General features: G+C 40.6%; 1 protein-coding gene across 5 annotated transcripts in view; it reads right to left on the reverse strand.

Annotated features, from left to right (window-relative positions):
* Positions 1–24349, reverse strand: part of PHKA2 (phosphorylase kinase regulatory subunit alpha 2) — a 95886-nt gene that overhangs the window by 61265 nt on the left and 10272 nt on the right. The gene's annotated exons all lie outside the window — the stretch shown is intronic.

Consider the following 24349-nt stretch of genomic DNA (forward strand, 5'->3'; position numbering starts at 1 on the left):
CAGTCCTTGCTCTGCCACTAACAGGGTGATCTTGGGAGAATCACATCAACACTCTGGGCCTCAGTATCCTCACTTGTACAAAAAGGATACTAGACTAGAAAATCTCTAAGGAACCTTCTAACTCTTCAGTTCTCATTCTTTTGCTTTCGGACCAGACCACACCGTTGTAAGGGATGACACAGAAGAAAGAGCAGACAGAAAGGACTGGCAAGACTTTTTTACAAATCCATTCCTTGCGGGCTTTAGGTCCTCTTTTGGCCTTCATGTGTCTGCACCACTTGGTAAAGCAACGAACCTGGGAGTAAGAGACCTGGCTCCTGGGCCTCCCTACTCCCACCCCCAACATTCCACCTCTGTACCCGGGGAAGCCACTTAGCCAACCTGAGCCTCAGCTGCCTCATCTGTAAACCAGATACTTTACATGCCTCAAAACAAGGTGCTGAGCAAGAGAACATTTGGAAATCCTACTTAGCTATGATATCACTGGTATTTAAAAGGGCCACTGAGTCATTAGAAAGCCTGGCCTGCACCCAAAAACTTGTATGCAAATGTTCTCAGTAATACTATCCATAATAGCCACAAAGTGGAAACAGTCCAAATGTCCATCAACTGATGAATGGATCAACAAAGTGTGGTCAATCCATACAGTGGAATATTATTCAGCCATAAAAAGGAATGAAATTCTGACACATGCTACCACATAGATGAACCTTGAAAACATTATGCTAAGTGAAAGAAGTGAGACACAAAGGCCACGTATTGTATGATGCCATTTATATGAATTGTCTAGAACACTCAAGTAGAGACAGAAAGTAGATCTGTGGTTGCCAGGGGCTGGAGATGGGGTGTAGGTTGGGGAGTGACAGCTGAGTAGGGGGCTTCTGTTGGGGGTGATGGAAGTGTTTTCAAAAATTGACTGTGGTAATGGAAAATGTTCTCAAAAATTGACTCTGGGAATATGCTAAAAACCATTGAATTTTAAATAGGTGAATTGTATGGTATATAGATTACATGTCAATAAAGCTGTCATTAAACTCTATGATGAAAAATAAAATGGATAAGATAGGAAAGAGTCAAGTAACGATAATAAAGCCTCTGTTGATGTCTGTAAATGTGCAAAAAATATGTATCATAACAGTCAGAATCTTGCCAGTTAAAAAACTATTACTCAAAATGGTATCATATTATTTACAAGAGGGCTCATGAAAAAACTCTGTTGGGTACTTTCAAAGTGATACTGCCAAAATTATTAGGTAAAAAAAAAACATTGGCGTAGTTTCGAATGGTCCCACTTAAGGAATTACATATTTGACTTTCTCCTTTAACTCATCTATGCCTCTACAAAAACATCTAAAACTCAACTTATATGGACTCAGGGACAACAGCATTCAATATGTTGACATAGTTCTATAATCAACTATGAATCAATGATATTCAAGTCAACCAGAATCGAAGTTAAGTCAAGGAATGGCTGAGTGAAGTTACAAATCTCATTCGAATAGTGGACTATTGGTGTTCTTTTTAAAAATCACTATCAGCAATGTTCAACATAAGCATCTTTATCTATTCTGAGGCCTGTTGGGTAACCTCGGGACAGGAAATCATCAGATCCCGAGTTAAGAACTCAAAGCCCCTTCCTAGCATTCCCATCAACCGTGAGTCCACTGAGACAAACAGCCTTCTGATGACAGAGCAGTGACCATTCACACACAGAACCAAGTGTGGTTTGGATTATGAAATGGCACTGTCACACTAACCGAGTCACCTCTTTAATTCTTTATCTTGGGCTTAACTGGTGAAGTGGAGTCTTTCATCCCCACCCAAGTGAGACTGTCCGCCCCCTTCATTCCCCCACGGAGAAGCAGCCTGCAGCATCTGCACTCTCACCCACTGAGTCTTGTGAACTCCGCCCCCGCCACAGGTGCGGTTCTTTAGAGCTCTGGGGTCTTTTGCTTACGCTGCGTGAGTAAATGGAAGAAGGAACAAAAGGCCGCCGTATCTGATGCAATTTTGCAAGCTAAACAGCAACATAGGCGAACTGCAGACATCAGGAGGAAGGTGGGTAGATTGTACAAGCTAAGCCTGTGGCTTCAGACATGATAATTTTAACAATATGCTGCTTCCTAATATTTAGAAAATATTATTTCATTATATCTACACCCACACATAGCATTGTATAAATGTATACTTATAATCATATAGATGCATCTTTTCCAACTGTCTTTTTTTCTTCTCTTTTTGGCTTGGCTCCCTCTTCCACTCATATTAATAATCCCATAAACATACAGTCTTGTAACAGCCTTGTATATATTCTTCCATGTGTTTTTCCTGGGTGTGTGTGTGTGTACGCTTATACATAAATTCCTGTTAACACAAGAGGGTTTTTTGGGGGGTGGGGCATTTTCAAGAATGGGATGGATCACAGGATATGACACACACTGTTATACCTTGCATCTCTCATTTAACAAAACCTTAAGCGATCCCTCCAAGTCTTCTGGTGTTAACTCAAAGCTGCATAATATTCCATGGTAGATATGTATGATAATGCAGCTAGTCTTTTACTCTAATGATGGGCATTCATTTATTTTCCAGAGTTGGTTTTTTTGTTTTGTTTTGTTTGCCACTACAAAAATGTCGCAATAAGTATCCTTATAAACATATGTTCTCTTACACAGTGCTTTATTTCTATGGAATAGATTCCCAAGAATGGGACTACCAAGTTTATGTGCACTTTTATAAGTGTTCCTCATCCCTGCCAGCAAAAGTTATGCCTCCTTGAATTTTTTGTTAGTCTGATGGGTATAAAGCGATATCTCATCATTAGTTTTATGCTTTTAATTTGTATTTCCCTGACTACTAGTGAATTTAAGCATCTTTTCATTCACACACACAAATATACATTCATACCTACATTAATTAATTTATTGAGGGAACTGGATTTGTTCTTCTGTGAGCTAACTCATTTTTGGTATATTTTTAATAAGGTACTATTTCATATTTCTACCTAGAGGGAAAGAACCTTCAAGGTAAGTCTTTCCAAAGTAATTTGTTGAAGACCATAGCTAGTATGTAGTAGAACTTTGAACACTGGCAGTCTGATTCCAGGGCCTGTTCAAAGCTCTACCACATACCAGCTGTGACCTTGAACACATTATTCCAGTGTTTATCTGCAATAATGGGGGTGATAACCTATACCTCATGGGGTTGTTTGCGAGGATTAAATGTGCTCATAAATACAAAGTATTTTGGACCATGTCTGGCACAAATAAGTACTCAACTGTTAACTATACTTAATGTTACTGACCTATTTGACGAGTATCCATTGCTTTTTTTTCATATAACTATAATAATTGCAGGAAATCAGATGAAGAAATGTGGTTGGGGAAGAATCTCCAATTAGCTCAATGTAATCATTTTTATTAGGCAAGAAAAAAACAATGTCTGGGTGTGCCCTATTTTTACAGTAAATATTGTTGGTGGTAAATACTTTATTCCATTGAGATTTTTGAACAAAAAACATGGCAATTCCGCACCCTTTCCCCATCCAGGTGTCGGCCCTTTCCCTTCTTCAGCCCTGAATTTTGCTCACTCATCTAAGTCTTCTCTTTCTGTTTTTCTTTACTAAACTCTCGGTGCACTCTGCCTGAAAAAAAAAAGACTAAATTAATACCAGTGCCAAATTCTGTAATAATATCAGTTTTGCCACCCAACAAACATCAGTACTTCTTTCCTTTTTATGGCTGAATAATATCCCATTGTAAGGACAGACCATATTTGTTTATCCATTCACCAGTTGATGGACATTTGGGTTGTTTCCACTTTGGGGCTATTATGAATAATGCTGCTGTGAACATTCATGTACAAATTTTTGTGTGGATGTATGTTTTCAATTCTCTTGGGTACATACCTAGGAATGCAATTGCCTGGTCAAATGGCAACTCTGTATGGAGCCTCTGGAGGAACTGCAAAATGGTTTTCCAAAGTGGCTGCGCTATTTTACATTTCTACTAGCAGTGTATGAGGGTTCCAATCTCTCCATATCCTTGTCAACACTTATTATTACTTGTCTTTTTGAATGTAGCCATCCTAGTAAGTGTGAAGTGGTATCCTGTGTTTTAATATTTCTTTATATATATATAATTTTATATAAATTATTTTATATAAATTTTAATATAAATTATATAAAAATTTAATATTAAATTTTATATATTTTTATTTTATTACATTTATGTTATATGCATAACATAAAATTTGCCATTTTAACCATTTTTAAGTGAACAATTCAGTGGTATTAATTACTTTTATACTGTTGTGCTACCATCACCATCTTCCATTACTCAAACTTTTCATCACCCCAAACTGAAACTCTACCTTTTAAGTAATACCTCTTCATTCTCCCACCCCAGCCCATCCCCGGTCTGGTAACCTCTAATATTCTTTCTGTCTCCGAAAATTTGCTTATTCTAGATAATTCATGTAAGTGGAATCATAATACTTTATTTAACTTAGCATATTTTCAAGGTTCATCCCTGTTGTAGCATGTATCAGAATTTCCTTTGTATTGATCTACCACATTTTGTTTATCCATGCATCTATTGATGACTACCTTTTGCCTACTGTGAATAATGTTGCTATGAACCTTGGTGTACAAGTATCTGCTTGAGACCCTGCTTTCAATTCTTTTGGCTCTATACCTAGAAGTGGAATTGCTGGGTCATATGGTAAGTCTATGTAAGCTTATTTTTAACTTTTTGAGGAACTGACAAACTGTTTTCCATAGCGGTTGCACCATTTTACATTCCCACCAGCAATGCCTGAAAGTTCCAATTTCTTCACATCCTCGTCAACACTTACTATTTTCTGCTGTTTTAGTACCAGCCATCCTAGTGGGTGTGAAGTGGTATCTCATGGTGGTTCTGATTTGCATTTTCCTGATGCCCAGTGATGTTGAACATTTCTTCATGTGCTTATTGGCCATTTGTATATCGTCTTTGGAAAGATGTCTATTCAAATCCTCTGCCCAATTTTTAATTGGGTTATTTATCTTTTTAATCAGATCCGATCTGCAAATATTTTCTCCTATTCTGTGGACTGTCTTTTCACTCTCTTGCTGGTATCATTTGCAGCATAAAAGTTTTAAATTTTGATGAAGTCCAATTTATCTATTTTTTCTTGTCTCTTGTGCTTGTGGTATCATATCTAAGAAGTCTTTGCCCACCCAAAGGTCACGAAGATTTATACCTGTTTCCTTTTAAGAAATGCTCTTACATTTATGGTGACCCAGTACCATCTGTTGAAATGACTATTCTTTCCCCTATTTAATTGTCTTGGCACCCTTGTTGAAAATCAATTGACCATACATGTGAGGGTTTATTCTGAACTCTCAAGTCCATTCCATTGGTTTATATGCCTAGCCTTAAGCCAAGTACCACATTGTCTTCATTACTGAGGCTTTGTAGTATTTTGAAATCGGGAAGTGTGAGTCTACCAACTCTGCTCTTCTTTTTCAAGATTGTTTTCACTATTTTGGGTCCCTTCCATTTCCATATGAATTTTAGGATAAGCTTGCTAGGTTCTGCAAGTAATGTGTGAGATTGTGACAGGGATTACATTGAATCTATAGATCTGCTTGAGGAGTACTGGCATCTTCACCATACTGTGTCTTCTGATTCTTGAATGTGGGTGTCTTTTTGACACAATCTCAAGCATTGTTCCTATGCTATAAGCTTCCTAAGGGCAAAGTCTGTCTTTTTTTGTTTACCACTCTAACCCAAGGTCCTGGCCTAGTTAGGTGCTGAATAAATAAATGAACAAATGTATAATAAAAGTTGTATTTTACTGATTTGTATTCTGAAATACCTGGTCAAATATATTTAAAATGTAGATATTATCTATCTATATTTTCATTATGCACAGGTAATACAAATAACGTGCCCTTTAAGTGTGCTTTTTTTAAAATATGCACAAGCTTCTGTTCATGAACAGGATGCTTAGGAATATTTCAAGCAGGAGGCAGAGCTTCACTTTTGCTTTGAAAGTAGAAAAGTGGGTAAAACAGGGGAGCTACTGCAAGCATACGAAATGGCTTATTGCTAGGCTTGGAGATGAGAGATGGTGACATAGCAAATAGTAATCTCATAAGACAGGGGTGAATCTTAAGGAAGTAGAAGTTGCCTTAGGTTAGTGCAGGGAATTGCAGTGGGGGTAGGGGTACAGAGTGACAAGAGAAGGCAGGGTACACAACTCCCCAGGTGGTGCTGTGTGTAGTTTAAAAGCACATATTCAACATTATAACTTTATACTTGGAAAATGAAAAAAAAAAGCTAGTCTTCATCATAGAGCACTAGAAACAACACTTACACAATCTTCTTGGCTGGTGGTGATACAGAGAAGATCATTTCAAAGCAGGCAGGGGATGGGGCAGATTTTTAAAACAGAAGAGAGCAGAGATGTTAGAATGGTGAAATACACTGCTCTGTAGGCGGTGTGTGTGTGAGGGGTGGGGGGAAAGTGGGTGAGGGCTGCCAAATGGATGCTGAGCCAATACCAGAACAGCAGGATTCTTACGGACTTGGGCAATAGACTGAAAGAAACTAAACGGAATTCAACAAGAATTTATTGGGCTCATGTGTTTAATAACTGTTTGTTGAACTAATTTTATTAGCCATCACTCCCACATTTGGGTTCACTCAGATCCCTTTATACATTCTCTTCCCACTCCCTGGTATCCCAACAAATCTTAACCCAAACCTCTTAACCTCTTCTCTCCTTTCCAAATCACCCCAGTCCCCTGAGCAGTCCACCTGGGACCCAGCCACATCTTGCCCCAACACTTAGGTACAAGAAGATTCAACTGTACAACACTGACTGCAAGTTTTAAGCGCAACCAACCAACAGCCTAAGAGCGGCTGCCAAAAAAAGATAACGCTGCGTTAATAGAGGGAGAGTTTCAGAGTGAAGGAAATAAAGAGTCCCACTGAACTGCCAGCATGGCAGAGCACATCTGGAGTATTCTGTCACCACTAAACACCATGTTTTAAAAGGAACATTCACTTGCTGCAGCATACCCAGAGGAGAGTGATCAGGATGATGAAGAGGCTAAAAGCCATGACTCATGGGAACAGGAGGCAAAAACACATGCTTAGAAAAGACAGGGGAGAGCAAGTTAGCATCTTCAAAGAGCTGAAAGGTTGTCCTTGGAAAGAGGGATTTCATTTTTTTTCTCTGCTACTTCTCGAGGAAGAAGTAAACTCAAGTCAGATTTCAACCAAATATAAGAATTTACTAACATTTAGAATTGTTCAGGCGGAACGGGTGAGACTGTAGGTATGAGGTCTCAGTCTCTGGTTTTATTTTTTATTTTTTTTATTTTTTTTTTTATCTTCATTTTATTGAGATATATTCACATACCACGCAGTCATACAAAACAAATCGTACTTTCGATTGTTTACAGTACCATTACATAGTTGTACATTCATCACCTAAATCAATCCCTGACACCTTCATTAGCACACACACAAAAATAACAAGAATAACTGCTTAACTTCCAACATGTTCCTACTTTACCCCAAGAAAGTTACATAATATAGCAACATTTCTGTGAACTTGTTCCTACTATATCCATCAGAAATTAACAGACCATAGTCATTCCTGGGCATCCCCAGAATGTTAAATAGCTTATCTGTTCTTCTTGGATTATTGTTCCCCCTTCCTTAATTGCTCTCTATTGCTAGTTCCCCTACATTCTACATTATAAACCATTTGTTTTACATTTTTCAAAGTTCACATTAGTGGTAGCATATAATATTTCTCTTTTTGTGCCTGGCTTATTTTGCTCAGCATTATGTCTTCAAGGTTCATCCATGTTGTCATATGTTTCACGAGATCGTTCCTTCTTACTGCCGCGTAGTATTCCATCGTGTGTATATACCACATTTTATTTATCCACTCGTCTGTTGAAGGACATTTGGGTTGTTTCCATCTCTTGGCAATTGTGAATAATGCTGCTATGAACATTGGCGTGCAGATATCTGTTCGTGTCACTGCTTTCCGACCTTCCGGGTATATACCGAGAAGTGCAATCGCTGGATCGAATGGTAGCTCTATATCTAGTTTTCTAAGGAACTGCCAGACTGACTTCCAGAGTGGCTGAACCATTATACAGTCCCACCAACAATGAATAAGAGTTCCAATTTCTCCACATCCCCTCCAGCATTTGTAGTTTCCTGTTTGTTTAATGGCAGCCATTCTAATCGGTGTTAGATGGTATCTCATTGTGGTCTTAATTTGCATCTCTCTAATAGCTAGTGAAGCTGAACATTTTTTCATGTGTTTCTTGGCCATTTGTATTTCCTCTTCAGAGAACTGTCTTTTCATATCTTTTGCCCATTTTATAATTGGGCTGTCTGTACTATTGTCATTGAGTTGTAGGATTTCTTTATATATGCAAGATATCAGTCTTTTGTCAGATACATGGTTTCCAAAAATTTTTTCCCATTGAGTTGGCTGCCTCTTTACCTTTTTGAGAAATTCCTTTGAGGTGCAGAAACTTCTAAGCTTGAGGAGTTCCCATTTATCTATTTTCTCTTTTGTTGCTTGTGCTTTGGGTGTAAAGTCTAGGAAGTGGCCGCCTAATACAAGGTCTTGAAGATGTTTTCCTACATTATCTTCTAGGAGTTTTATGGTACTTTCTTTTATATTGAGATCTTTGGTCCATTTTGAGTTAATTTTTGTGTAGGGGGTGAGGTAGGGGTCCTCTTTCATTCTTTTGGATATGGATATCCAACTCTCCCAGCCCCATTTGTTGAAAAGACCATTATGACTCAGTTCAGTGACTTTGGGGGCCTTATCAAAGATCAGTCGGCCATAGATCTGAGGGTCTATCTCTGAATTCTCAATTCGATTCCATTGATCTATATGTCTATCTTTGTGCCAGTACCATGCTGTTTTGGCAACTGTGGCTTTATAATAAGCTTCAAAGTCAGGGAGTGTTAAGTCCTCCCACTTCGTTTTTCTTTTTTAGAGTGTCTTTAGCAATTCGAGGCATCTTCCCTTTCCAAATAAATTTGATAACTAGCTTTTCCAAGTCTGCAAAGTAGGTTGTTGGAATTTTGATTGGGATTGCATTGAATCTGTAGATGAGTTTGGGTAGAATTGACATCTTAATGACATTTAGCCTTCTTATCCATGAACATGGAATATTTTTCCATCTTTTAAGGTCCCCTTCTATTTCTTTTAGTAGAGTTATGTAGTTTTCTTTGTATAGGTCTTTTACATCTTTGGTTAAGTTTATTCCTAGGTACTTGATTTTTTTAGTTGCTATTGAAAATGGTATCTTTTTCTTGAGTGTCTCTTCAGTTTGTTCATTTCTAGCATATAGAAACATTACTGACTTATGTGCATTAATCTTGTATCCCGCTACTTTGCTAAATTTGTTTATTAGCTCTAGTAGCTGTATCGTCGATTTCTCAGGGTTTTCTAGATATAAGATCATATCATCTGCAAACAATGACAGTTTTACTTCTTCTTTTCCAATTTGGATGCCTTTTATTTCTTTGTCTTGCCGGATTGCCCTGGCTAGCACTTCCAGCACAATGTTGAATAACAGTGGTGACAGCGGGCATCCTTGTCTTGTTCCTGATCTTAGAGGGAAGGCTTTCAGTCTCTCACCATTGAGTACTATGCTGGCTGTGGGTTTCTCATATATGCTCTTTATCATGTTGAGGAAGTTTCCTTCAATTCCTACCTTTTGAAGTGTTTTTATCAAAAACGGATGTTGGATTTTGTCAAATGCTTTTTCAGCATCTATTGAGATGATCAATTGATTTTTCCCTTTTGACTTGTTAATGTGTTGTAATACATTGATTGATTTTCTTATGTTGAACCATCCTTGCATGCCTGGAATGAACCCCACTTGGTCATGGTGTATGATTTTTTTAATGTGTCTTTGGATTCGATTTGCAAGTATTTTGTTGAGGATTTTTGCATCTATATTCATTAGGGAGATTGGCCGGTAGTTTTCCTTTTTTGTAGCATCTTTGCCTGGTTTTGGTATTAGATTGATGTTAGCTTCATAAAATGAGTTAGGTAGTGTTCCATTTTCTTCAATGTTTTGAAAGAGTTTGAGTAAGATTGGTGTCAGTTCTTTCTGGAAAGTTTGGTAGAATTCCCCTGTGAAGCCATCTGGCCCTGGGCATTTATTTGTGGGAAGATCGCTGATCTCAGCAGTTCCACGTTTTCATGAGTGTTGTATGAAGTATGCCCAAAGTCAGATTGCTCTGTGGTGTCCTGGCTTTCTACCTACTTTCCTGGAGGAGTAACTAAAACATACAGCTCACCAGTCCGCCATCTTGCCCCGCCTCTCTCTGGTTTTATTTTGGCAGCAGGTCTGGGCAGAGTCTGGCTAGGACTCTGAGGTCCAAACCACATGGGAGGGGGATAATGCAGTGGGCAAGGGCATGGGCTCTGCTCAGTGTAAAGACACATCTGGGTTCCGATCTCCGCTCTGCCACTTAGTAGCTATGTGATCTTGGGCAAATTGCTTAACTTCCCTGGGCCTTGGTTTCCTTTTCTATAAAAAGGAGGGTTAAGCAGATTGGAGAGAACATGTCCCATTAGGCTTTTCACTTTGTCTTTCCCCTAATGGAAATGCCTATAATGGAATAATGCCTTCTGGCAATGGCCGGTCATTTTACCTTGCTCTGATGGTACGGTTCCGGTGGGGTTGACCCCGTCACTGACTGCCACCAACTTCTGACCCCAGCTGCAGGGAAGGACACGTGACCTGGGCCTGGCCAATCTGGACACAGTTCAGGAATGGGCACATGACCCAAGCTGGACAAACTGAGAGACTTTCTCAGTCAGGACTTTCGCTGGAGCTACTATAGAAAAAGCTTGGTTCTGCAGAGGCCACTACTCTGGGAGAATGTAACCTGGAGGTGGCAAGGGGCCACCTCTGTCACCTTGGGGGATGAGTCTGCCAGAGAAGAAAGCCCACTCGGAGTAGAACAGAGCCAAACGATGTAAAGAGACGTACTTGATCATTTGAGCTCCTGAATCCAATCATGCCTGCATCCAGAACAATCCCCTGGATTTTTCAGTTATTTAAGCAATAAATTCTCTTTTGTGCTTAAAGGCTGTTTGAGGTGGGTTTCTGTCACTTGCAACTGAAAGAATCCTGACAAATACAAGTATGAATGCTTATGTGATCATGGTGAACTAGACACCATAAAAAAACAGTTATTCGATGCTATTAAAGACATGCAAGACTAAGGCAATTTTAAGGCCTTCGAGCTGGAGGGCACAGAGATGAAGGCTGTCATCTCTGCACCAAAAAATGGCCCAGGGAGTATAAATTCCCTCTTTGCCCAACTCAGTCCCACAAGAAATAGCTCCTTACTGATCCCTGCTTCTAGTAAGTTTTTCCAGTATATCCTCCACAAAGGGCAGTCACAGAAAGACTTAGAATTTCATAACTTTGCTGCCCTGCTCAGCATTCTCCAGGGCCTAGGAGATGATCTAATTCTTCTTTCCATATCCAGCCCAATCAGCTGACACTCCCTCCTTAGCACTCCGTACCACAACCCCCCGCCCAAACCTGCACATGCTCTGCTCTTGCATTTCTGTGCCTGTGCATACCCTCTCCCCTCTGCTTGTAATGCCTCCCACCCACTGTGCAAACTACTCTCCTTTAGACGCTCCCTCCTCTTGAAGTTGTTCTGGTCCATGGGACAGAGGTCGGAGGCCTCAGAATAACTCCTTCCCTTGGTCCTTTTTCCTCTGGATTAAGAATTGGAGGCCTCAGAATAACTCCTTCCCTTGGTCCTTTTTCCTCTGGATTAAGAATCGCTAAGCACATGTCATTGCCTTGATCAGTCCCAAGGGAGGAGAAGTAAATGAAATTATTCAAATGAAATACTCAGAAGAGAGAAGGATACATGTTGAAAATCCAGGTTGTCCAGCAAAAAGTAGAAAGTGAAAAATCCTATAACAAAAACTCCAAAACCTGGTTAAATCCATTTGCTGTACTAGAATATTGTTCTAGCAACTACCATTTTAAATATCAAAGGGGGCGGGAGTGGCAGTAGGGAATGCCTGGACTTGGGATGTGTTCAAAGTGGGAATCACATCAGCATTTGTTTAAAAATGACTTCATCTGTAACTGAGACTCCTGGTAGTGTAACACTTTCTTTTTACATCAGTTTAAAACAGCGATTTTGTACAATTTGATAACATAAGCCTCAGGCATTTCAGAGAATAATCTTAAAAACTTAAGCTTGCAGCAGCTTCATTCTTTACCTAAGGGGATCACAGGTGTGCAATTCTCACTTTCCAGTGTTGCCCTTTTCTAAACTGCTGCTTAATAGCTATGCCTCCTCTGGGTTTACAGATAGCTCACAAGCTGCAAGCTGTCCTGGGCCTAGGTATTTGCACTATCTCATACGACCGAATGAATGGCGGCTTCTAGGGAAATAGACTGGGACGGGAGCCAAGCATCTCAGGCATCTACTTCTTTCCAGCTTTGTTCCAGCCTCATTCCAGATCCCAAGGCACATTTAAAACTTTCACAACTCACAGAAACCGTACTGGGCCCCTTTGCTACAATCAAATGTGCAAACAACTTTACTGCTCTCCTAGGAGATGATTTTAACTCTGCCTTCCTCAACAGCTCCTGTGGGGAGGTGGGGAGATCAACATGGAAACTCCCAGGATACATTCAAGCTCAGCAGGGCTGTCAGTGTCCTCCTGGCCCACACCTGAAGTTTTAGGTCCTCAGGAGTTAGAGGGCTGCCCTGATCAACTTCACCAGAGCAGGAGGATGGCAGGTGCCACCAGTCGCTATTCTCCACGATGAGGCTCCGGTTTGGAGCACTAAGGCCTCACACATGTTACTCCACATCTTGGCTCTTAACCTGGGGTCTCCCTGGGACCTGCCAGGAGTCCTCAGTTGGGCTTTGGGGGGAGGGAGGAGGAGGTCCACAAGACTCCTCAAACTGGACACAAAGTCTTGTGAGCATTTTTCTCAGGAGAGGATAGGATATTCACCTTTCCTCGGGATTCTCAAAAGGATCTGTTAATCCATTTGACTCAGTTGGTTCTTTTCTCCCCACCTATCATGAAGTAGGTATGATATTTATTTCATGAATGGATAGTGATATCTAAATATAAGTGACAAAGACAACATGGCAAAACTAAACAGGATAGAATAAAGAAATGGCCTATTAAGGGTTTCACTATTTTAATATGGAAAGTAAGGAGAATATGACATTATTTGATACTCATAGCCATCTGGTGCACCTAAAGTGTTTAGCTCCACCCCGCCGGCCTGCTCCCAGCAAGCCAGAGTGATTATCACGGGGCTGTCAGCACAGGAGAAAGATGACCTTGAAAAAGATCATCCAACTCTCTTGACTGGAGTTCTTTAACCAGAAAAAGAGACTAGATGATGTGACTAGAGATCTGGGCCCCTGCAAAGCTTGAGACAATTTTAAGTCTCTCCCCTGAATGGGCTGTTGCTGTCCTCTATCTGTCAATGGAGGATTCGAGGTTTTTTTTTATTTTTCTTTGAATTACTCAAATGTTTTTATCCAACACTAAAATATTTGAAGGCTGTCCTGAAAAGGGCCCAGCAAAAGCCCTCCTCCTTGCCCCACTCAAAAAGAGTCAAAGTAGGAGATGGCAGAGAGCAGTGCCCCAGATTATACCAGGACGGCTAGAGAAAATGTCATCCGCCAAGTGCTCCCTCTCTCGAGTGGACGCACAGACCAGGCAACCCTCGGGGCAGACAGTCCCTGTCAGACCATGCACTAAAAAGGTCATCGCTGCCCTGACGTGGACGATGTGGACTCAGGGCCATCCAGGATGCTTGTGCGCCCCCTGGTCTACAACTTTTCTCATTCCCAAAGTGGTTATTAAATAAATCCTTCCCAGAGTAAATGGAATCAAGACAAAGGACAGACAGGCTGCAGCAACTTTGGCCCACTCTCCTTTTATGGGCATACAACGAGGTTGTGTAGTAGAGGTTTTATTAATAATAATAATGCAAGCTGTTATTTATGGAGTGCCTGCTACAGTATATAACAGACTGCATGTCAAGCACTTTATTTCATTCATTTATTCTTCGATCACAAATGTTTTTAAAATCTCTACTATTGCCAGGCAGTAAGTGCTAAGGACAAAATGGTGATTTTAAAAAAAATGCACAATCCTGCACCATAGAGTTTATAGTCTAGTGGTAATTAATTCATTTCAAATCACACAAATAGATGTAAAATTCCAGTTCAGTTAAGTGCTACAAATGGGATGTGTGTGGCACTAGGAGGCCATGGAGTGGGGGAAAGTGACCTAGTCAGGGAGGAGAGGGAGGGCTTCCCTGGTTGAGTGGAGATGGAAGGGAGATTAAGATGTTAGCAAGGGTGCATCAGGGAGTATGTCCTGCTTTGGAGACCACATTGGTTGCAATGGGGGGAGATGATGGGAGGGGACCGGGAATGGCTGCAAGGAGAGGACAGGGTGTGCAGCAAGTGCAGGGGCAGAGACTGGCCAGGATGGCGGCTTAGACAAGGAGGGTGGTGGCAGGAGGGATGACAGAAACAGCAGATGGATTGAGAGATGTTTAGGAGGTAAAATTATCAGAGCTCGGTGATGGACTGGAAACAGGAAAGAGAGGGAAAAGAAGCAGCCCAAAGACTCGCTCCTAGGTTGCTGACTTGGGTGGCTCAGATTTACTGGGAAAGATCATGGGGTTCACCGTTGGGCATGAGAAATTGGGATGGCTTTCTCTCATTTTCTCTTCCTGGTATCCCTCTTGACTGAAGCAAAGTTTTCAAGTCAACTGGGCTCCATTCCTGGCTCCAGCATTTACCAGCCATGCAACCCTCTGTGAGATTACCCACCCTTTAAGTCTTGGTTTCCTCACCTAAAATATGGGGCTTATACTAGCAGCTAACACTGTTAGGCTGTTATGAAAACATAAAGCATTTGAAGTACTGAAGATACACAGCACCTGGCCCCCAGAAGTTCAGTACATGTTAGCAGCAGTAGTTACCGTCCAGAATCTTCCTCATGTTGCTGTCATTGCTGCTCCCACAGAGGTTAAGGCATTGCCAACAGCATGTCAGTAAGTGGCAGAGCTGAGTTTTCCCCACTACACTGAGATGGCATGGAAAGCCAATAAATCAATAAGCAGAAACTAGATGCCTGAACTTTTTGGGGGCATAGGGGGCAAGCAATGAGAAATTGACGGGAGGTTACTAGTTATAGCCTAGACGGGAATAAAGTCTGCAAAACCTCACAGTGGTGGGGGCGGGGGAGGGGTTCTAGTCAGCAAAACAAATTAATGAGTTTGTGCCAAGAACACACAAGCTCTTGTCTTACGGATAAAATCTGGCCTGGGGCCCCAAGCAATGGGGCCTAGCTGAAGCAATGCCTTTAGATGCAAAGCAGAGGAAGGGTGAAAAGGGGACAGGGCAGGAAGAAAGACAGTGAGAGGAGGGAGGGAAGGAGGAAGGGAGAAGAAAGAAAGGGCTGCATGCAGGGGGGATGGCCAAGTGCAGCCAATCACTCCCTCCATGCACAGTGGAATAAGGAATGATAATAATAAAATAATTGAGAATAATAAAATCTTAAGAGTCTATTTGGAACAATGGAAATGTTTTGGTAATGGATTGTGGTGCTAAAACAATCTTAAGCACCTAAAGGGGGCACTGAGGTGTCAGGAAGGCGTTGCCCTCGGGACAAACAATCATCCTGCCTGTGCTGGAGGGGCTGTCAGGACGTGGGGGCCGGAAGGCGGAGGGGGAGGTCGTTCCCTCCTGAAGTGCAGCCCACCCCATCCATAGATAGTGGGATCACTAGCTTGTCAATTATCCTGAGCCCCAATCCCCATCACTTCAAATCCACCTTCTGGAGTCACACAAGTCTCTTCCACAGAAAACCCTTAAAATTCAAAGTCCTTCTCCTCTTGGTCTGTGCCAAATCAAACACAAATTTTTCTTTAAAAGTCTTTAAAAATTTTTCCAAATGAGGAAACTCATTGGGTCCTGGACCACACCTAGGGTGTTATGCTCTGCTGCAGGCAGGGAGTTTGGGGGCTCAAGCAGCAAAAGACAAGCAAGAGGGGGAGAAACCTGGGAATTCAGTCATGTGTGTGTCCTTTTCTGTTTAAGCTGATATTTGCCAGAGCCTCTTCTTAGGTGTCTTTCCAAGTTTTGTTGAGTTCCCATTATGTGCCAGGAACGATGCTAGGCGCTGGGGCTGCAATGGCAGGTGTGATGCCCGCCCCCATGGAGAATATGGTAAATGGCGAAAATAGGCAAAATCCCAGGATGCAGACAAAAGGAATAATGGCAAGTGAAAGTAAGAGAGATAAAGGGAACAAAAAAGAGAGACTAAGGTGGGGAAGGACTCCGAGGAAGTGATATTTATGCTGAGATCTAACGGATATGAAAGTGATTTTCATGCAAAGAGTGGGAGAAAGAGCGTTCTAGAAAGAGAGAAAAGTACAGACAAAGGTAGAGGTAGAAAGAGCCTGGCTTGTTCTAAAAACAGAAACAAGCCCAGCGAAGGCAGAAGGAGCACAGTGGCATGGGAGCCTACTGTGAAATTTTCGGGAATTTGGCAGGTCCATTGTTAGACACAGACATAATTAAAAATTAAATTATATAAATTTACAAGTAAATAAGTTATATTAAATACAAAGGTAATAAATACTCAAAATCTCTCACTTCCTAATTATTTTCCTACATTTTACTACCATCTATACACTCTTGAGGCTATTTTTGTTAACTCCATGTTCAGTGGCATCACATCAGTACATTGAAATCAGTCACATGGGAGAATTTTCACCATGGAAGTCTGTGAACGCTAGAAGTCTGGGTGTACCCCCCTGCCCGCCCACCCAGCCTACTGTTAAGCGTTTACCAACGCAATACCACTGCTGGTGAGGGAGGGAAGAGTGGTGTGAAACTGGATTTTATTCTAGGCCCAACAAAAGCCATGGAAGGGTTTTAAGCAGGAGTAGGATAGTCTGACATCGCCTGATGTAAAATCACCTACTGCCCTGTGAAAGAGGAGCCAAGAGTGGAAGCAGGGAATGATTTGGCAGGCTAGAGTGGTGGCCCAGCCAAAAGATGATGGTGGCCATAGACATGGGCAGAAGCGGGTGGACTTGAGATATATTTTGGAGATCTAATCCATTAGTAAATTCTCTCCATTCTAGGTGGGGAATGAGGGAACAGAAGGAATCAAAGCTGACTCCTAGGTTACTCCTAGACCATGTCAATTAATATAACCTTAATTAAAAAAATTAAAATCCCAAACATACAGGAAGGCATGGAGAACCATTTAACCAATGCCCATATTCCCACCACCTAGATCCAACACATGAAAGCAGCATTCCACTGTAACTATATGATTCCTCCCTTGTTTTAAAAAAAAAAAAGTTACAAATAAAGTTGAAGTCTTTGTGTTGTTCACTTCCCCCCTTCCCACTACTCCAGCGGTTTTTCAAAATTTGGTCTCACAACCCCTTTACACTTTTTTTTTTTTTTTTAATCATTATTTTATTGAGATATATTCACATACCACGCAGTCATACAAAACAAATCGTACTTTCGATTGTTTACAGTACCATTACATAGTGGTACATTCATCACCCAAATCAATCCCTGACACCTTCATTAGCACATACACAAAAATAACAAGAATAATAATTAGAGTGAAAAACAGCAACTGAAGTAAAAAAGAACACTGGGTACCTTTGTCTGTTTGTTTCCTTCCCCTATTTTTCTACTCATCCATCCATAAACTAGACAAAGTGGAGTGTGGTCCTTATGGCTTTCCCAATCCCATTGTCACCCCTCATAAGCTACATTTTTATACAACTGTCTTCGAGATTCATGGGTTCTGGGTTGTAGTTTGATAGTTTCAGGTATCCACCACCAGCTACCCCAATTCTTTAGAACCTAAAAAGGGTTGTCTAAAGTGTGCATAAGAGTGCCCTCCAGAGTGACCTCTCGGCTCGTTTTGGAATCTCTCTGCCACTGAAGCTTATTTCATTTCCTTTCACATCCCCGTTTTGGTCAAGAAGATGTTCTCCGTCCCACGATGCCGGGTCTACATTCCTCCCCGGGAGTCGTATTCTACGTTGCCAGGGAGATTCACTCCCCTGGGTGTCTGATCCCACGTAGGGGGGAGGGCAGTGATTTCACCTTTCAAGTTGGCTTAGCCAGAGAGAGAGGGCCACATCTGAGCAACAAAGAGGCATTCAGGAGGAGACTCTTAGGCACAACCATAGGGAGGCCTAGACTCTCCTTTGCAGCAACCGTCTTCCCAAGGGTAAAACTTATGGTAGAGGGCTCAACCCATCAAACCACCAGTCCCCTATGTCTGTGGTCATGTTAGCAACCATGGAGGTGGGTTAGGCGAATACCCCTGCACTCTCCACAGGCTCCTCAAGGGGGCACTACATCTTTTTTTTTTCCTTGTTTTTCTTTCTTTTTTTTTTTTTTTTTAACTTTCCCTTCTTTTTTAAATCAACTGTATGAAAAAAAAAGTTAAAAAGAAAACAAACATACAATAAAAGAACATTTCAAAGAGACCATAACAAGGGAGTAAGAAAAAGACAACTAACCTAAGATAACTGCTTAACTTCCAACATGTTCCTACTTTACCCCAAGAAAGTTACATAATATAGCAACATTTCTGTGAACTTGTTCCTACTATATCCATCAGAATTTAACAGACCATAGTCATTTCTGGGCATCCCCAGAACGTTAAATAGCTTATCTGTTCTTCTTGGATTATTGTTCCCCCTTCCTTAATTGCTCTCTACTGCTAGTTCCCCTACATTCTACATTATAAACCATTTGTTTTACATTTTTCAAAGTTCACATTAGTGGTAGCATATAATATTTCTCTTTTTGTGCCTGGCTTATTTCGCTCAGCATTATGTCTTCAAGGTTCATCCATGTTGTCATATGTTTCACCAGATCGTTCCTTCTTACTGCCGCGTAGTATTCCATCGTGTGTATATACCACATTTTATTTATCCACTCATCTGTTGAAGGACATTTGGGTTGTTTCCATCTCTTGGCAATTGTGAATAATGCTGCTATGAACATTGGCGTGCAGATATCTGTTCGTGTCACTGCTTTCCGACCTTCCGGGTATATACCGAGAAGTGCAATCGCTGGATCGAATGGTAGCTCTATATCTAGTTTTCTAAGGAACTGCCAGACTGACTTCCAGAGTGGCTGAACCATTATACAGTCCCACCAACAATGAATAAGAGTTCCAATTTCTCCACATCCCCTCCAGCATTTGTAGTTTCCTGTTTGTTTAATGGCAGCCATTCTAACCGGTGTTAGATGGTATCTCATTGTGGTCTTAATTTGCATCTCTCTAATAGCTAGTGAAGCTGAACATTTTTTCATGTGTTTCTTGGCCATTTGTATTTCCTCTTCAGAGAACTGTCTTTTCATATCTTTTGCCCATTTTATAATTGGGCTGTCTGTACTATTGTCATTGAGTTGTAGGATTTCTTTGTATATGCAAGATATCAGTCTTTTGTCAGATACATGGTTTCCAAAAATATTTTCCCATTGAGTTGGCTGCCTCTTTACCTTTTTGAGAAATTCCTTTGAGGTGCAGAAACTTCTAAGCTTGAGGAGTTCCCATTTATCTATTTTCTCTTTTGTTGCCTGTGCTTTGGGTGTAAAGTCTAGGAAGTGGCCGCCTAATACAAGGTCTTGAAGATGTTTTCCTACATTATCTTCTAGGAGTTTTATGGTACTTTCTTTTATATTGAGATCTTTGGTCCATTTTGAGTTAATTTTTGTGTAGGGGGGTGAGGTAGGGGTCCTCTTTCATTCTTTTGGATATGGATATCCAACTCTCCCAGCCCCATTTGTTGAAAAGACCATTATGGCTCAGTTCAGTGACTTTGGGGGCCTTATCAAAGATCAGTCGGCCATAGATCTGAGGGTCTATCTCTGAATTCTCAATTCGATTCCATTGATCTATATGTCTATCTTTGTGCCAGTACCATGCTGTTTTGGCAACTGTGGCTTTATAATAAGCTTCAAAGTCAGGGAGTGTAAGTCCTCCCACTTCGTTTTTCTTTTTTAGCGTGTCTTTGGCAATTCGAGGCATCTTCCCTTTCCAAATAAATTTGATAACTAGCTTTTCCAAGTCTGCAAAGTAGGTTGTTGGAATTTTGATTGGGATTGCATTGAATCTGTAGATGAGTTTGGGTAGAATTGACATCTTAATGACATTTAGCCTTCCTATCCATGAACATGGAATATTTTTCCATCTTTTAAGGTCCCCTTCTATTTCTTTTAGTAGAGTTATGTAGTTTTCTTTGTATAGGTCTTTTACATCTTTGGTTAAGTTTATTCCTAGGTACTTGATTTTTTTAGTTGCTATTGAAAATGGTATCTTTTTCTTGAGTGTCTCTTCAGTTTGTTCATTTCTAGCATATAGAAACATTACTGACTTATGTGCATTAATCTTGTATCCCGCTACTTTGCTAAATTTGTTTATTAGCTCTAGTAGCTGTATCGTCGATTTCTCAGGGTTTTCTAGATATAAGATCATATCATCTGCAAACAATGACAGTTTTACTTCTTCTTTTCCAATTTGGATGCCTTTTATTTCTTTGTCTTGCCGGATTGCCCTGGCTAGCACTTCCAGCACAATGTTGAATAACAGTGGTGACAGCGGGCATCCTTGTCTTGTTCCTGATCTTAGAGGGAAGGCTTTCAGTCTCTCAACATTGAGTACTATGCTGGCTGTGGGTTTTTCATATATGCTCTTTATCATGTTGAGGAAGTTTCCTTCAATTCCTACCTTTTGAAGTGTTTTTATCAAAAAGGGATGTTGGATTTTGTCAAATGCTTTTTCAGCATCTATTGAGATGATCAATTGATTTTTCCCTTTTGACTTGTTAATGTGTTGTAATACATTGATTGATTTTCTTATGTTGAACCATCCTTGCATGCCTGGAATGAACCCCACTTGGTCATGGTGTATGATTTTTTTAATGTGTCTTTGGATTCGATTTGCAAGTATTTTGTTGAGGATTTTTGCATCTATATTCATTAGGGAGATTGGCCGGTAGTTTTCCTTTTTTGTAGCATCTTTGCCTGGTTTTGGTATTAGATTGATGTTAGCTTCATAAAATCAGTTAGGTAGTGTTCCATTTTCTTCAATGTTTTGAAAGAGTTTGAGTAAGATTGGTGTCAGTTCTTTCTGGAAAGTTTGGTAGAATTCCCCTGTGAAGCCATCTGGCCCTGGGCATTTATTTGTGGGAAGATTTTTGATGACTGATTGGATCTCTTTGCTTGTGATGGGTTGGTTGAGGTCTTCTATTTCTTCTCTGGTCAGTCTAGGTTGTTCATATGTTTCCAGGAAATTGTCCATTTCCTCTACATTATCCAGTTTGTTGCCATACAGTTGTTCATAGTATCCTCTTATAATTTTTTTAATTTCTTCAGGATCTGCAGTTATGTCACTTTTTTCATTCATTATTTTGTTTATATGTGTCTTCTCTCTTTTTGATTTTGTCAGTCTAGCTAGGGGCTTGTCAATCTTGTTGATCTTCTCAAAGAACCAACTTTTGGTGATATTTATCCTCTCTATTGTTTTTTTGTTCTCTATGTCATTTATTTCTGCTTTAATCCTTGTTATTTCTTTTCTTCTACTTGGTTTAGGATTGGTTTGCTGTTCATTTTCTAGCTTCTTCAGTTGATCCATTAGTTCTTTGATTTTGGCTCTTTCTTCCTTTTTAATATATGCGTTTAGTGCTATAAATTTCCCCCTTAGCACTGCTTTTGCTGCATCCCATAGGTTTTGGTATGTTGTGTTCTCATTTTCATTTGTCTCTATATATTTAGCAATTTCTCTTGCTATTTCTTCTTTAACCCACTGATTGTTTAGGAGTGTGTTGTTTAACCTCCAGGTATTTGTGAATTTTCTAAGTCTCTGATGGTTATTGACTTCTAATTGTATTCCATTGTGGTCAGAGAATGTGCTTTGAATAATTTCAATCTTTTTAAATTTATTGAGGCTTGTTTTATGTCCCAGCATATGATCTATTCTGGAGAAAGTTCCGTGAGCACTAGAAAAGTATGTGTATCCTGGTGATTTGGGATGTAATGTCCTGTATATGTCTGTTAAATCTAATTCGTTTATCAGATTGTCTAGGTTTTCAATTTCCTTATTGGTCTTCTGTCTGGTTGATCTATCTATAGGAGAGAGTGATGTGTTGAAGTCTCCCACAATTATTGTGGAAACATCAATTGCTTCCTTTAGTTTTGCCAGTGTTTCTCTCATGTATTTTGTGGCACCTTGATTGGGTGCATAGACATTTACGATTGTTATTTCTTCTTGCTGAATTGCCCCTTTTATTAGTATGTAGTGGCCTTCTTTGTCTCTCAAAACATCCCTGCATTTGAAGTCTATTTTATCTGAGATTAATATTGCTACACCTGCTTTCTTTTGGCTGTAGCTTGCATGAAATATTTTTTTCCATCCTTTCACTTTCAGTTTCTTTGTGTCCCTGTGTCTAAGATGAGTCTCTTGTATGCAACATATTGATGGTTCATTTTTTTTGATCCATTCTGCGAATCTATATCTTTTAATTGGGGAGTTTAATCCATTTACATTCAACGTTATAACCGTGAAGGCATTTCTTGAATCGGCCATCTTATCCTTTGGTTTATGTTTGCCATATTTTTCCCTCTCTCTATTAATATCCTTTATTGTACCCATACCGAATCTCTTTAGTACTGAACCTTTCTCCAAGTCTCTCTGTCCTGTCTTTGTTTCTCTGTCTGTAGGGCTCTCTTTAGTATCTCCAGTAGGGCAGGTCTCTTGTTAGCAAATTCTCTCAGCATTTGTTTGTCTGTGAAAAATTTAAGCTCTCCCTCAAATTTGAAGGAGAGCTTTGCTGGATAAAGTATTCTTGGCTGGAAATTTTTCTCACTCAGAATTTTAAATATATCGTGCCACTGCCTTCTTGCCTCCATGGTGGCTGCTGAGTAGTCACTACTTAGTCTTATGCTGTTTCCTTTGTATGTGGTGAATTGCTTTTCTCTTGCTGCTTTCAGAACTTGCTCCTTCTCTTCTGTGTTTGACAGTGTGATCAGTATATGTCTCGGAGTGGGTTTATTTGGATTTATTCTATTTGGGGTTCGCTGAGCATTTATGATTTGTGTATTTATGTTGTTTAGAAGATTTGGGAAGTTTTCCGCAACAATTTCTTTGAATACTCTTCCTAGACCTTTACCCTTTTCTTCCCCTTCTGGGACACCAATGAGTCTTATATTTGGACGTTTCATATTATCTATCATATCCCTGAGGTCCATTTCGAGTTTTTCAATTTTTTTCCCCATTCTTTCTTTTATGCTTTCATTTTCCATTCTGTCATCTTCCAGGTCACTGATTCGTTGTTCAACTTCCTCTAGTCTTGTACTATGAGTGTCCAGAGTCTTTTTAATTTGGTCAACAGTTTCTTTAATTTCCATAAGATCATCCATTTTTTTATTTAGTCTTGCAATGTCTTCTTTATGCTCTTCTAGAGTCTTCTTGATTTCCTTTATATCCCGTACTATGGTCTCATTGTTCATCTTTAGTTCTTTGAGTAGCTGCTCTAGGTGCTGTGTCTCTTCTGGTCTTTTGATTTGGGTGCTTGGGCTTGGGTTATCCATATCGTCTGGTTTTTTCACATGCTTTATAATTTTCTGTTGCTTTTGGCCTCGTGGCATTTGCTGAACTTGATAGGGTTCTTTTAGGGTTTGTAGACCTATTGAAGTCCTTATCTCTAATTTATCAGATCTACAGCTTTGTGGAGTACACTTTCTCTAACTAACCAGCAGGTGGCGTCCATGAGCCACCTGTTCTCCACAAGCCAGTTCTCCCCTGCTTAGCCTTTTTGGTGAGTGGGGGAGTGAGTCTTGTGGGGCCTAATTGGTGTACCAAGCTTGCGTGTGTAGTTGGTGTTGCCTGCCCTGTATGTGGGGCGTGTTTCTGGGCAGTCGGGGAGGGGGGGTGGCCCTAACAATCAAATCTCCCTGGTGATCCTAGAGTTTTAAAGCTGCTGCAATAGTCTAATCCTTCAGTTCAGTCCTGCCACAGTTTGTCTCTGCCACTGACCCACAAGTCCTTGGTATTGGCGTATGGCTCCTGAGACTTGCAAGTGGGCCCCTCTTCCAGGCCGTGCACCCCCTGGTCCTCTGTTGAGGGATAACTGTGCTATGTCACAGGTGAGTGCCGTCCCCCCAGGGCAGTTCTGGGCTGCTGGGCTGTGTAGGGAGGCTCCCAGTCTGCTCAAATGATGGCTGAGTGG

The sequence above is a fragment of the Choloepus didactylus genome, chromosome X (assembly GCF_015220235.1).
Source record: "Choloepus didactylus isolate mChoDid1 chromosome X, mChoDid1.pri, whole genome shotgun sequence".
NCBI classification, from domain to species: domain Eukaryota; kingdom Metazoa; phylum Chordata; class Mammalia; order Pilosa; family Megalonychidae; genus Choloepus; species Choloepus didactylus.